The following is a 16,522-nucleotide window of genomic DNA, read 5'->3' as shown; positions in this document are numbered from 1 at the left end:
GAGGCAAATGCTATGCCTGGCAGAAAGGTGAGGTCAGACACAGAGAAATGCAAAAGGATTGCCTTTAGATACATTTCCAAACAACAGCATCCTTGTTATCCTTGTTAAATAATGTCATACCATATTTCTCATGTGATTTTGTTTTCTGCTTCTTTTCTATCTGACATGTCCTAATAGTCTTTAAGTTTAATGTGGCCATGGACATAGGGAGGGGAACAATACACACCTGGGCCTATCAGGGGAGTGGGGCAGGGGAAGGGAGAGCATCAGGATAAATAGCTAATGCATGCGGGGCTTAATACCTAGGGGATGGGTTGATAGGTGCAGCAAACCACCATGACACACGTTTACCTATGTAACAAACCTGCATGTCCTGCATCTGTATCCTGGAACTTAAAGTAAAAGTAAATAAAAAAAATTTGGTGTGGCAACAATAAGGAACTACTATCATAGGACATGGAAAGATATTATGCCGCATAAGTCAACTCTGTCTGCCTACATTAATAGATAGTTAATAGATAGCAATTGTGTCTGCACTTAACAGGAACCTTCTCCACATATTCTGATCATTGAGTTTAGCACAAAAGGAAAATGATGAGAGGCACATGTTATAACAACTGCCCTTGAAGAACTTCAAATATATCTATGGAGACATGACAGCACAAGACAACGCAAGAAGGCAATAAAAGTTATAGGCATTGGCTATAATTACTGCACAAGGTAGAAGAATGATAAAATCAACAGAGTCCAAAGTACCTGGAGATCACTTTCTGGAGAAGTTGTCATTAAAGCTTTGACAGGGCAGTAAATTTGGAAGGTGTTGAAAAGTAAGAATTGAACCACAAGCAGAAGGAACAGACATGAAGAATGGAACTGGGTTAGAACAATGTGGCAGCCATTAGACACTCTGCTTGACTAACAGATTATATTGAAGAACAATGTAAAATTCATGGAATGTTTAGGAAAGCTTTAAGAAAATAATATATCCAGAAGACATATTGTATAATTTTTAGCTGTTTCCCCCTTGAGTTTCTTAAAACATAAATTGTAAAAAACTAATATCATAGGATGTAAAATTGGAAAACTTTGACCCCTTAAAGCAATAGTTATCAGATACTAATGTGATTTATGAACCAGATCACCTTGTAGAAATTCCCTAGTGGGAATGTAAGAACTGCACAGATATCTCCTATATTTCTAATCCAAAAGGGTTGGGAGACCTGGAGATTGGGGGAAGATTTTATGGAGTGAGCCGAAGGTGTACTAGAAATATACATAAGGAGAGATGGTATAGGGTGTTTTCCCCCTCGGAACCAGAAAAAGCTACTTCAAGGAGACTCTCTAGAGAGTCTAAAAATTATCTCTTGAAGTTTTGAGGTTTTAGTGGAGACAGTGGACTGGTTTCTGATGAATTCAAAGACCAAAGATGAGGCGGTGAGCAGCTTATGGTAGAGCAAAGTAAAGATTCTGAATGGGGATTCATCTGTTTTTCAGGGTCATTAGTTTCCTCTGGAAGAGAGGTGGGCCACGAATATGAGGTTGTCCTAGGTATTTCCTTAAGGCTTCCCAGCAACTGAACTGGTCTCAGCTGACTAGTGGCTGTGGATGGAGTAAGTAACAAAGTGAGACAGTATGACCCACATCAGGCAGAGTACAGGTGAAGGGTTTCCAGTGATTGGAGGGGAGTATTACTGAAGAACCAGGAAAAGCTCCAATGGGGAGAGAACCAACTTTGTGCCTGCCCCAAAGAGTGAGCCTTATTGCTTAGTGAGCAGAAAGTAAGCACTTTCCTTCTTCATTTATCTCTTGTTTCCTCACCTTTCCTTTTTCACTCCATTGCCACATTACAGAGGCATCAGGATCCAAGGTTCACTAGCTGGAAAAGAAGGACATGGGGGAAAAATAGGGACCAACAAATTCCTTTCTGTTGGCTATTGGCTCCCATTACAGTCCTTAAAACTGTAAGCCAGTTTGTCACATGCAGCTGGGTGTTCTGATTTCTAAATTGAGAATATGTTTGATGAGCTAGCAGGGGTCCCCAGCCCTCAAGCCGTGGACAGGTAACTGTCTGTGGCCTGTTAGGAACCGGGCCACACAGTGGGAGATGAATGGTGGACAAGCAAGCATTACTGCCTGAGCTCCACCTCTAGTCACATCAACTGCAGCATTAGATTCTCATAGGAGCATGAACCCTCTTGTGAGCTGCACATGCAAGGGATCTAGGTTGTGTGCTCCTTATGAGAATCTAATACCTGATGATCTGAGGTTTCATCTGGAAACCATTACACCTCCCCCATCTTTAGAAAAAATTGTCCTGGTACCAAAAGGTTTGAGGACTACCAATTAAAGTAACCATAAGATTTTTTTTTTGAAATAAGTTCTAAGTGATCAGGGTCTAGGTAGAAGCCTGATTCTGGTTGGCCGAAGACATGTGTTATTAGTTTCTTTGGCTGCCATAAAACATTACCACTAATTGAGCAGTTTAGAACAAGAGAAATTCAATGTCACTTTTCTGGAGGCTAGAAATCTAAAATAAAGGTGTCGGCAGGGCGCTGCTCTCTCCAGAGGCTCTAGAGGAGTGTCTGTTTGATGCCTTTCTCTTAGTTTCTGATGTTGCTGGCAGTCCTTGGCATTCCTTAGCTTGTAGATTTATCACTCCGATCTCTGCCTGTCTTGTCATATGGCTCTCTGTGTGTGTCTTTGTGTTCACATGGCATTCTCTTCTCCATGTATGTTCATCCCTGTGTCTCATCTCTTCTTATAAGGTTACCAGTCATACTAGATTCAGGGTCCACCTTATCTAGCATAACCTCATCTTAAATTACATCTTAATTGCATCTGCAAAGATTCTTTCTGAGTAAGATCATATTTAGGGTAGGACTTCAATATATCTTTCGGGAGTACATAATTTAACCCACAACAGATGTTATGTAGATTTTGGTCTACTTGATGCCTGTACCTGGAGTTAGGGATTGTTGTTGGTATGAATCAAAGTCCCTTCCTAATTTCTTTATTTAGAAGACATGTATGCTGTACTCTTTCAAAATATACAGTGTGAGGTTCTGAGTCTGAAACAGTGTTTCTTAGTTAAGCCCAATCGGGGCTCAGCTATTAGAAATGACACTTTATATTTTGTCCATTTTCCTCCCAGTGCTGTTACTAATGTTTCTCTTCTTTGACATCCTCTGAGCATTTTAACAAGAAATTGAGAAGACTCCTGATAGACACTGTGAGTGGACCTTACATTAATCTGGACTTCATTTTTTTTTTAATGCTTCCAGTTTTTGTATACATTGCCGCATCTTCCTGGAAAGACATACTTGCTTACCTGTCTGTTAGGCCTTAGTACTTCAGAGTTCTCTTTTGTGAAATTTTCTTAGACCAAACAGTGCTGATTGTCAGCCATGTGTACCAGTTCAGCTATTCTGACTGATTTTTGTGGAGATGGGGGACAGGGACTCTTCCTGTTGCCTAGGCTGGAGTGCAGTGCTATAATCTCAGTTCACTGTAGCCTCTGTCTCCTGGTCTCAAGTGATCTTCCCATCTCAGCTTTTCAAATAGCTAGGACTACAGGTATGCGCCACCAAACCTGACTAATTTTTGTTTTTGTAGAGACAAGGCCTTGCCATGTTGCCCAGGCTGGTCTTGAACTCCTGGGTTCAAGCAATCCTCCTACCTTGGCCTTCCAAAGTGCTGGGATTACAGGGGTGAGCCACTGCACCCGGTCCTGACTTATTTTTTAAGAATATGTCTTAAATCCTTTTCCGACTCCAGAATATTCTTTTAATACTTCCTGCCCTTCAAACTCTGTGTATTGTCTAATGGTGATATTTTCACCAATTACTTGAAATAATTGTCCACAGATGTGTTTCCTCTACTAAACTGTGCTTTTCTTAAGTCTCTCTTTGTTTGCTGTGGTTTCTTCAGTCTGTCACAGGCATTGGCTTGCAGTAGGGGCTCACCAAGTGTTTTCTGAATTGGATCAAGGGTTCATAAGAATAGTTAAGGGCCAGTTGCTTCAAGTGAGTCTTGAAGTATATCACAATTTCTTGAAGGCCTTCTTCAGGCTAAAGTTCACAGCAAAATCAAGGGGAACGACTGCAGTCGAGCAGCTGACAGCTTACTAATCTTCTTGAAATACTGCTATTCAGTCTTTTTCACCCACCTGCCTGAAAGACCCAGAAGGACTCTCTTCCTTCATCATCCCAGAATCTAATTAATAAATCGGCAAAATAGGTAATGTCCAGTATGATATGATTCAATCATTTTATTGTGTGGGGCAGTGATTCTCAATGGAATAGTAAGCTTTCTTTGTTGTTGTTATTTAAAGAACAGTGATGATAATAGGAATAATAATGATGATATTATATTAGCTAATGCTTAGCTTGATACTGTGCTATGTTCTTCACATGTTTTTATCTCAATTATCAACTCCATGGGGGATAGGAAAAAATATCATTCCCGTATTACAGATGAAAAATGAAGACTTACAGAATTTATTTGTCCAAAATCACACAATTGGTAAGATGAAGTGATTGCAGTTATATCACTATTCTTATGACTGCTTTAGTCAATTAATCAATGTTGTTTTAAACTGTTAGCATCTTCTCTTTAGCCAAATAACTTTCTTAAGGGGTGAATTTAAAATTCTTACCTATCTATGTGACAGTCCTTTCTGGAAAGCTATTGCTCAGGCTTGAATTTTGTATCCTCCAATGTGAACATTTAGATAATGATGCAGTAAAATCTTTTATGGGATACTCCTCAAGATTGTTACACGTTAAGGGAGGGAATAAGATATATTTTCATAACTTTTGACTTCGATGAAGTACTTTCCCCCTCGTTGCAGCATAGAAAAGCTCTGAAATTACATCTCATAAGGAAGGAAATCTGCAATTATTTAGTTATCCCACAATATCTCATTTTATTACTTTGTGGAAAGACCAAAACTTGCATGAATATTTTAAAACCCATGCTCACTAGTAGTGGAAAGAAAGTCAGTTTAAATAATTGTAAATTCCATTTCAGACCACTGTATTCCAAGTAAATGTTCTGTCCTGACGCGGCTTACATCTTGTCTTTTGAAATGATCGAAGCTAGTGCCTTTTCTTGCTCGAGTGCCAGTCTTGTTCACATGTGAGAGAAGAAAGAGAAGCAAAGAAAACAGGGCTGAGTATCTGCTGCAGTCAACCATGTTCTCAGCTGCAAGGGGGAAAGGACATTTGGGGAAGTAATTTGGCATTTAAAGCAAGTGTTTCCTGAGGCAGCTGCTGAATGGAGCTGAATATTTTGTTAAATTATTTTCTTCTCTGACCTTTATTACTAACGAATCTTCTTTAAGAAGCATTTAAAGAGGAAAAAAGAAAGGTTGCTTTTATTAATCTTCTTTCTCTTTTCCCATAGAACACAAAGAAATGGTGTTACCTGGCAAGAGATCTTCTGTCGTTTATGAAAAATTAGACAAAGGTAATCCTTATTTTGAATTGATATTTTTTTCAGTCTGTATAACTCTGATACATGAAACTAGTTGGCTATCCTTGATTACTGGTTTTAGATATTGAATTATCCATCAAAAAAGTAAATTATTATCTGAAAAGCCAAGGGAAGGCCTTACGATGCTCATCAGATTGATAAGTGAACAGTACATTTTTAGATATATAAGAGCTTTTCAAAGCATTGTGGGTAATGGCTAATTTTCTGATACCATTTTGAAGTTTATGTTAATATATAAATAGGATCTTGACTATAAGATTGCAGTCTCTTTGGAAATAACTCCAATTGGTTTATCGTATTTACAAATGATAGGTGATAATAGCATTAGACCCTTGTTAGGGTACAATGATAAGATTCTTTGTGCCTTTATTTGGCATTAGATGACTTTATGTATTTTTTTGAATATACAAAAAAATTTCAATATGAATTTCTAAAAAATGTCATCAAGCTTTATGAAGACATCCTCATACAAAATACATATTTTCTTTGGAAATATTGAATTATATCATACGTTGTTGAATAGCATGCCTGATTATGTTTAACAGATTGCATATTTAGTTGCTAAATTTTCAAATCGCTATGTGATTTATTTACATATGTTGTTCTAAGAATATGAAAACTCCTGCAAATATTCTAATGGCATATGCATGTATACAAAGTATGAGTATAGCAGCAGATAATGTGTGTATGTTTTATGAATAAAACTGCTATCTCAAAAGAGATTTTTGCAGAAAAGTTTCAGACAGTTTAGAATTTTGAAGGAAACTGAGACATCCATTGAGTCCTGTCTACTTATATAGCTATGAAGATGTGATGACACTGTATGTTCATGAACATATATATTAATGAAATGTGTTATATATTTTTATATTAATTAGAATTGACTGGGTTTTATTTTTGACAAATTTCTGAATTTCTAAAAGCAAATGAGTACTGAAATAAAGGTAGCATTTAAATTTAATGGACATCAGCAGAAAACGTGTTTCTGAACTTTGATTTGCAGTTGAGCAAAAATAAATTGTTAAATTTGAATTACAAATGTGATTCAGCCACGGTATAGAAGAAATATTTCTACATATTTCTGGCTTCTAGTTAATTCTTCAAAACAGGTGTAAACCCCTTGAGAAAATAGCTTCTTTTACTAAGGGTAATCACCCTATCCAAGTTTTATCTATACTGAAATGTTAATTCAAATTAAAATATTCTTAAATGGTTAATAAAGTTAATTGAGGGTTGTCTTTTACATAGAACTATTAACTTTGACTCTGCAAATAGGGATATTAGAAAGAGAACAAATACAATATGTAGAAGAGGTTGAAGCTGAGCTGTGTGATGTAGGCATATGGAGATAAATGATAGAAAAGTGCTTGTTGAAGGAGACTCAATGGAAGATGGCACAGTAAAGAGAGAAAGAAAAATATCCTGAATGACATGAAGCCAATTGGAAAGGTCAGGGATACATGTGCTTTAGAATATAAATAAGGCATGCAGGGAGCACAGACTCTCCAGGTTGCATTTATGTGAGTTTTTCTTTTCTCAGAGGTATGTATATACTAATATACTCATTTTTAGGCTTTTATTTTATTTATTTAAGCTATGTATAACCTTAGTTTGTAACAAAGGAAGACTTGGGGTGAGGGAAAGTAATTCCCATTCGCGGGATAGAATTTTCAGCATCAGTGTACTCAGAATAACAAAATTCGTTTTTTGTCTGTTTGTTTGTTTTTCATTTTGAAAATAAAGAAATCATTCTGTGTATTGCCAAAATCCAAGAGCTTTGGCATGATACAACTCCCAAGGTGATTATGATCCAAGATATGTATGTTGTTGTGGAGGGTGGAAGTGAAATATGGAGGAGTAGCTGGGGATGGGAGAACTATGGCCAGGAGAAATGACGTTCATGTCATTATCTTTCTGGGCTGGTCCTACAGATTTGTTGAACTGGGGGTGTTTGCAATCTCGTAAAATTCCTATTAATAAGACAATACATGCTAACATATTAACATTCTGCCTATTATCTCAGATAGAATATGTGCATTTAAATATCAATGTTTAAATAGTGAAAAATTTAAGACATACTAGTGAAGGTGTTATTTTTAAACAAATGGAACCATTCAGCTTTTCTTAGTTATACATGATGATTAACACATTCATTTTGTGTAGGATTAATTGTGGCAATGTGCTCAGCATGCAATCTGTTGGATTAACGGACACTTTTATGTGTGCAGATACCTGTGAGGTCTACATTTGACTCTTTTCAAAAGGGCATTTAAACAACTTTTCATGAAGTGTTTTAATGTGAAGTTATTGGTTATAAGTTATAGTTACAATATTCTTAATTTTGTCATCCAAAGACAGAGGCAACATCAATGAGGTTAAAATATCTTTCAATATACTTGGTAGGTATACCGTGGCTGGATTATGTGTGAAAATAGAGACTGTGATTCTGTTCAATTTTTACGTAGGTTTACATGCCCTGGAAATAGATCAAATTTCAATTAAGGAAATTTCATGACTGTAATTATATTTTTATTATACAGGAATATTAAATTTTATTCTCACATATATTGAATTTTTTCTAGAGGAGATTGAAATAGCATATTAAGAATTCAGCAATTCTTTTAGGTACTATAGGTTTACTATATTTAGGCTTACTGTAAACACAATTTTGAAAATTGAAAAGAAACTGGGTTATAAGGCTACTGTATGGGGTTACTTATGTTCAAGGACAGTAAGAAATAAGTTGTAAATACATTGTTTACAGATTGATTTTATTTTGGTTTATTATTTGATGTAGAAAATGATACAGATGTGATACATGTTGAGATTCAAAAGGATAAAAACCTTGTGATATTTTAAGACTTTATTACAGATTATATATTATTTATCGCATACCTACTATAATAATAAATGAAAGTACAGCATCGTAACTTGCAGGTTGATTAATAAGTTAATGACCATGCATTTAAATGGGAGTTAGAAATAGTTTAGGGTTAGTGATGTAAAATACATGAAAAATCTCAGAATGCCGAAATTAGGTTCTATGTCTGATATATACTATACAATGCTTTACAAAAATGTAGTTATAACATTGCGCACAGTATGCTCTCAATGAGTATTGAAACTGCAATCAGAGAATAAATCATTGAACATTCTTATGGAGAAATGATTAAAAAGTAATTATTGAAGAAAAATTTCATGAAAAGCTATTATGGTAGTTTTTAAGAATTTGGCTTTTGTGGTTTTTTTCATTTGCAAAAAGTTCTTGGTCTTCTTAAATTCTTCTGGGTATTAGTTTCTGTGCAATATTTTATCTTTTTGAAACTCTCAGAACTATAAACCATAGCATTGTCTAGAATCAGCTCCTGCTACTATTCAAGTTCTTCCATAAATTCCTCAGCTATGTTTCTTACCCTATTTATGTCTCTCTTAACACCACATACTCCAAACATTCTTGTCTTTGCTTAGGTTTAAAGCTCTACTTTGAATGTCCAGTCTGCTTTCTTCTTTATTCCAAAAACTATATAATTTTAAAACTTTTCTTTAAGATGCTTTCTGAGACCTTCGTTATATTACAACTATCTTTCTCCCTTAGCCAGCCTACACTGCATCACTCACACTTAGTTGTGGTATCTGTCATACTGTCATTGATTTGCATGTTTTGGTATATTCTTGTGTGTATATGTGTGTGTGTGTGTGTGTATACAATTTGATATCATCATATATAAAAGTGCACGCACAGACATGGATTTTTTTTCTTCAATATAATTGTAAAAAAGATCTTTCTGCCTACCACGTTTACTTTTCCTTATGAGTAAAGCAGACAAATTTTGAGTGAATGAGCTCCTTGAATCTCCAGGATTTCCATTGAAGGTATATTTAAATGACTAAAAGATCTCTTTGTAATAAGAAAGTTATAATTTAGCTATGTTTTGTATTAATTAGGACTACCTGGAGAATCTACTCAGCTTTTATGACTTTTTTATTTTTTTGAGTCAGAATTTCTCTGTCACCCAGGCTGGAGTGTAGTGGCGTGATCTTGGCTCACTGCAACCTCTGTCTCCTGGTTTCAAGAGATTCTCCTGCCTCAGCCTCCCAAGTAGCTGGGACTACAGGTGTGTGCCACAACGCCTGGCTAATTTTTGTATTTTTAGTAGAGACAGGGTTTCACCGTGTTAGCCAGGATGATCTCGATCTCCTGACCTCGTGATCTGCCCACCTCATCCTCCCAAAGTGCTGGGGTTACAGGCATGAGCCACAGCGCCCGGTCTTATGACATCTTTTTAATAAGAATGAAATCTAAATTCAAATCAACTAATTTATAACACTACTGTAGGAACACATTCTCTTCACCGAAGGGAGATGGCCTCATTCTATCACTTACTGGCTTTGTGCTACTCTATATATCATTCCAGAAAAATCTAACCTGCCCTACCCAACAAAGGCATTTTTGTTCAAGAGCATATACTCTGCTCTATAGTGGAGTCTCTCTAGGCTAAGATCCTAAAAGTACTTAAATGCCAGGTATGGAAATGGAGTAGGGTCATGATTATTTGGAAAGCTGAAAAGAAATTAGGCCTATTGGGGTTGGGGAGAAGCCTTTGGGACTCTCAGAGAATTGGCAATTCCCAGTAAAGGACTAAAGTCTTTGAGGAAATTGGTTCCTTTAAGGCTTTAGCAGATCTGTTCATTTTAATTTCTGGTTTTGCAGCACTAAGATTACCTTGGAAGGAGAATCACATCATTGAAGGCAAAGTGATCTGGGCTACAAATAATTGGTAACATGTCCACTAGATTTTGCAAGTACGCACATGAATATAAATGTATGTTTGTTCTTCTCTCTCTCTCTCTCTCTCTCTCTCTATATATATATGATGCTGAAAACCATACACACACACACACACGAGATGCACTCTAGCCTGGGTGACAAAGTAAGACCTTGTCTCAAAAAATAAAAATAAGAAAGCTGTATGTGTGTATGTGTGTGTGTGTGTGTGTATATATATATATATATATAGAGAGAGAGAGAGAGAGAGAGAGATTACACACACACACACACACACACACACACACACATGCAGTTGGTCATTCATATTCATGGTTTCCACATCCACAGATTCAACCAACTGGGAATCAAAAATATTTGGAAAACAGACAATAAAAAATAATCCAAATTAAAAGACAATGCAGTATAACAACTATTTACATAGCATTTACACTGTAGTAGGTATTATAATCTAGAGATGATATGAAGTGTCTGGGAGGATGTGCGTAGGTTATATGCAAAGACTATGCCATTTTATATAAGGGACTTGAACATCCACGTATTCTGGTGCATTGGGAAAGAGGAATCCTGGAACTATATCCCACTGGATAATGAGGCATAGCTCTCTATATTTTAATGAATTTGATGTTTTAAAAAGTATACCACTAGATGTCAGTAGCAACCTCCTGGGGTTCCCGTGACCCTAGTTTGTTAACAATAAAAAATGGTACTTGATTAGAACATCTTATCTGGGAATAGTGAGTACTTAATTTGAAAGTTTAAGAACTATTTTATTTTATTTATTTTTTTGCCATACAAAGAGTAGGATTGCAGGCATAAACTATTTTGGAATTATTTTCTAAACCAGTTTCTGTTCACATGTAACAAGTTATTTTTACTTCCATTATTCTCTGTATCATGGAGATGGCAAAGAAGAATTATGGGTAAACTTGAGTAATTTGTCAGGAATTGTACCTGATGCCAGAGTCTAAACTTCTGCTTCGATGCTTTATGATTCATTTATGCTGTCATTGGATGAGTATTTGTGCTTTGGGTTTGTTTCGTTCTGGTTTTGTAAAAGTGTTTGGTGCTGTAGCCCATCAGAAGATTGTGTGGTATTAATTTTTCGGCATCTGCATCTGTGCCCTTTTTACTTAGTAAATTTTATCTTTAAATTTTTTCCTTAATAATTTCTAAACTTTCATGGATCTCTGTTCAATTGTTACAAGGTATTCAACTTTTGGATAGATGCCGTAGATTATTATGAGTGTTTGCTCATGAGTTGACAACATAATCTAGAAATAAGAAAAAGTGATATTTTCCTTGAATTATAGTACATATAATTTTTTAGTCCTTAAGAATGAGTAAAAGTATCTCATTTTTTTCACAAATTAATAAGAAAATTGTAGGCTGGGTGCAATGGCTCATGCCTGTAATCCCAGCACTTTGGGAGACCGAGGTGTGCAGATCACTTGAAGCCAGGAGTTCGAGACCAGCCTGGGCAGCACTGCAAAACCCTATTTTTACTAAGAATACAAAAATTAGGTGGGCATGTGAAGGGCACCTGTAGTCCTAGCTACTCAGGAGGCTGAGGTGGGAGGATCACCTAACCCCCGAGTGGTCGAGGCGGCAGTGAGCCGTGATCAAACTACTGTGCTCCAGCCTGGGTGGCAAAGTAAGACCCTGTCTCAAAAAATAAAAAATAAGAAAATTGTAGTATCGGCCAATGTTCAATAGATACTGATAATGTTATTTTAAATAATGCCATTAATTTTTTATAAGGTTAGGTTTACATTAGCAGGAGGATTCAGTCTAATTTGTTGGATCTTAGGCATGAGTTAGAAATCAGTCATAGGTGATTGGGCGTGAGTCAACCAAGTGTGAAGCAGATTTGTAAGTGATAAAGAGAAAGGAAGAGTTGTTCCCATTTCTCTCCCTTGGAAAAAAATCCACTTTAAATCCATTCAAGATGTAAAGATAATTACAAAAACGTTTGCTTTCCTGAAGCACATTGTACCAAGAAAAATATTAATGTAAATGTTATATCTTTATCACATTTAAGATTTTTAAAAATTATTTTAGTTGGTATAGTGAGGTGGGGCTAACTGAGCGAGTGCATAGGCTAAGGGAGTACGTACTTTCATACTGAAGTTGTTGTATTTGAGGATTATTGGTTTAACTTCATAAGATTAACACTGAGTTTCTTAAATCTTACTGAGTTTTGCATCTCTGTTTTGGAACTACCAGTAAAAAGGACTTATCAGGATTTTCCCCAAGACTGTGATTGTTATTCTTTAATTATGTTTACAGGTGATGAGGCAGACGTTTGAAATCATGCTGCAGTTGCTTGGCATGAACATCAAGCTAGTACTGTGCCTTTCATTCATGAATAGTGCTTGCTCATGGCCCTGATTCCCTGTGCCATGAGAAACTGCTATTCATGAATGGAAGGCACAGCACTAGCTTGATGTGCAGTTAAGACACTCTTATCATAGAGTCTGATACGGAAGCACAAGTTTGCTTGATCTAGAATAGTCCAGCCTATGTTTCCCATACTTAACTTCCTAGAAGGGGCGAGGAATAAGATCTGACTGGGGCATCTGTCTTCAGTCTGCCACTTTCTTCATAATTTATAGTTAAATGACAACTGCTCATGAGATATTTTGAATAGAGAGGGTGCCAATTTTAAACAAACTGTTTTAACTACACTTAAAAAGCTAACTTCCATTTCTACATGTATCAGTGCGTTTCTTCTCAACATGTTCATCTGCTTGCACATTTATGTGGATTAAGTTAAAACAGAGAGAATGAAGTTTCCTTTGGGCTATTTCATAAATTCAAACACCTCAGTCTGACATTCAAAGACCACTTTTCCACTGCTGCATTCTAAATTTTCTCAACCTCATTTCCAGTCGATGCCTCACCCAGATGTTGCCTTGTAGCTATACAGCCTGGTTGATCTCATATGTGTGTGACTTACTTGTTTCTACCTTGACGGCTTTGCATTTACCATTCTTTCCACCTAGAATTTGACTCTTTTCTCTCCTTTCCTAACATCTTATTCTTCATTTCAGAGACAACAGAGTGTGCAAGGGGCAATTCTCTTTTTTTTGTTTGTTTGTTTTGCTTTTATTATTATTATTATTATTATTATTATACTTTAAGTTCTAGAGTACATGTGCACAACGTGCAGGTTGTTACATATGTATGCATGTGCCATGTTGGTTTGCTGCAACCATTAACTCATTATTTACATTAGGTATTTCTCCTAATGCCATCCCTCCCCCAGTCCCCCACCCCATGACAGGCCCTGGTGTGTGATGTTCCCCACCCTGTGTCCAAGTGATCTCATTGTTCAATTCCCACCTATGAGTGAGCACATGCAGTGTTTGGTTTTCTGTCCTTGTGATAGTTTGCTCAGAATGATGGTTTCCAGCTTCATCCATGTTCCTACAAAGGACATGAACTCATCCTTTTTTATGGCTGCATAGTATTCCTTGGCGTATATGTGCCACATTTTCTTAATCCAGTCTACCATTGATGGACATTTTGGAAGCCAGATAGTTTGGGTTCAAATCCCAGACTGGTAACTTCTTAGCTTATTGCTGCCTGGCTGAAGCAAGCTATTTAAGCTCTGTGTCTCCTATTGCCTTCTTCTAAAAAACTGGGAAAGAAGATACTTACATAATTTAGTTACTTAAGTGAGGATATTAATAGAAACTTAAAATAGTTACTGGCACATAGTAAGTAGTTAATGTGTATTAGCCACTATGAATTCCATCAAGTCAGTTTCAAAATTCATCCTCATAAAATTTAGTGCCAAAATTTACTGTCCTTCATGCAGCCACTAATCTCATTAGCCTGTATTTCAAGGTCTAACAGCCCACCCTATCAGTACTTTTGCGTTTGGTAATCTATACATTTTAACCACTTGGTATATTCATTTCCTCATCAATAAAAAGGACAAATAATACTTGCCATGGTCATACCTAGGGTTATTATGAAGATAAAACTAGAAAATAGAAATAATAAGATTGATCATAGTAACCATTTATCCTGCTGTTTTGTGTAAGAAACTGAATAAGAAGTTTTACTTATGTTAATCTATCACTTGATACCTTATCCTCATGTTGGTAGCAGGGTTCTAAGAAAGAGAAGGCAGAAATGTGAAAGAACTCTTGAGGCCCAAGGTTCAGAACTGACACAAATTACTGCATGCTACTGACCATTACAGTTGGTTGGATAGAAGAGGTGGGAGAAGTGTGGTTGTTTTACAATGAATATGCCAGAAATCCATTCTACATATGAAAAACCTTAAATAAAATGAGTTTTAAATACTTGCTGCTAAGGTAGACTTGGGACCTCTACCTGGTCTATTAGGAAACTTTACTTTTCAGGACCCAGTGATTCTACAAGGATGGGGCATGTGTCCTGAGCACAATTTTTCATAGCCATAACATGAGAAATGCTATTTAAGAGAGAAAGATTCTTCTTTTAGGATCAAAATTGTCAGGATGTTGACTTAATGGCAGCCAGTCATTTTTTGTTCTGCCATTTGGGGAATATAATGAGAGATAAGAAAGAGCCAAGATACGGAATGAATGAGCAGGTATTAGAAAGATGCAATAGTATCATTTGGATCACTGAATCTAGCCGTACTTGAAGTCTGTAACTTGCTAATTTTTATAGAATATGTATGTGTATATTATTAAATATGTTTGACTAAGATTTCTTTTATTTGAGTCCGAAACAGTTTTAATTAATGACAATGGATTAGTTTGCAAAAATGGACACAGCAATGTCTCTAGTCTCACATGTTCTTCCAGAACCTCATTGGCATCTCCATCAAGAGGTGAGAACTATTTTCCCCTCCCTTGAACCTGAGTGGGTTTGTGTCTGCTCTGATAAGCACTGGAGAAGTAATGCTATGTGATCTCCAAATGTAGTCATAAAGTTGACATAGAAGCTGCTTGCCTATCTCTTTTTTGGGACCCCTGTCCTTAGAATCTGGCAATCATGTTGTGAGAAAGTCCAGGCCTAATGGAGTAACCATTTGTAAGGTGTTCTAGCTGACAGTCCAGCTCAGGTCTCTGCCAATAGCCAACATCATTTGCCAACCATGTAAATAAACAAATCTTCAAATGGTCTCAGCTCCTAGCCTTGGCACAGTTCAAGTGATAATGAGTGAAACAGAGAAAAACTATCTCCCCATGGTCCCAGTCTAAAACGCAGATTCATGAACAAAACAAATGTCAGTATTTGAAGCTACTAAATGCTGTGATAATTTGTTAGGCAGTCATAGCTAACTGCAACGCTAACTTCTCCCATAGCTCCTTCCCAGGGCTCTCTTCTGCTACACTTATCAGACCTGCTCTACCTGGTACTGCCATTCCACTTTCACCTGTGCCTTTATTTCTATGCACTTTGCTTTACCAGTTGGTTATAGACATTTTGTATTCAGTATTGTATTTCATTGGCTTTGTGATATACTATTCTTGGATAAAAATGGGGTTGGAGATCCCCATGTTACTCTATGCCCCCTATTAAAAAGCTGGTATTCCAACTTGACAAATTCTACTCCTACTCTCTACTGCTATGCTAGCTGATAGCCACTAGGCACATGTGATTATCTGAATTTGAATTAAATTCAAGTTAAATAAAATTGGGAATTTCTTTACACTAGCCACATTTCAAGTGCTCAATATTTATATGCAACTACTGGCTAACATACTGGACATTGCAAAATTATACAGCATTTTAATCATCTCACTGTTCTATTAGATGATACTGTTCCAATTTGCAAATTTCACATGTGGTCCAAGGCTAAATCCCTTAAATACCAGGATTCAATGATGAAAATCTTTTTACCTAGAACAGAGAGCTCAAAAGGATTTGGTCTCTCTTACCCAGGTATGAGCTCTGGGAGAGGACAGAGATGAAAATCTCTACTTCAGTTAACAGGGTTATGTTTCATTTATATTCACATGAAAAGACTGCCTTTGGTAGACTTACCTAATTTATTTCCTAGCCACTGGACATGTGGACAATTGTTTATTTTCTTGAGTATATTAGTTTCTGTTCATCAGTTCAGTCTGATTTGTAGAACAGTTCAATTCCCAGAAGATAACCCAGATATCTTTTGCAAATATTTGGGGCCCTTGTTCTCCCAGCAGAGAGTCCTCATGAGTATACAGGGCTCCTGTTGACTTGAAAGTGAACTCTGGCTGTGGAGTGGATATTACTCCCTTAAAAGAGAAAAAGAGT

The 16,522-nt window shown here is 36.6% G+C and overlaps 1 protein-coding gene across 3 annotated transcripts in view; it reads left to right on the top strand.

Moving 5' to 3' along the window:
- Positions 1–16,522, top strand: part of INPP4B (inositol polyphosphate-4-phosphatase type II B) — an 855,326-nt gene that overhangs the window by 111,841 nt on the left and 726,963 nt on the right. For all 3 annotated transcript variants that reach the window (XM_030917305.1, XM_030917317.1, XM_030917321.1), the window contains exon 2: positions 5,404–5,466. The gene's annotated coding sequence lies outside the window, so the exon portion shown is untranslated. The remainder of the gene's footprint in view (positions 1–5,403; positions 5,467–16,522) is intronic.

This window comes from Rhinopithecus roxellana, chromosome 2 (assembly GCF_007565055.1).
Source record: "Rhinopithecus roxellana isolate Shanxi Qingling chromosome 2, ASM756505v1, whole genome shotgun sequence".
NCBI classification, from domain to species: Eukaryota; Metazoa; Chordata; class Mammalia; order Primates; family Cercopithecidae; genus Rhinopithecus; species Rhinopithecus roxellana.
Note: the sequence above shows the minus strand (reverse complement) of the source record. Positions and strands in the feature narration are given on the sequence as shown.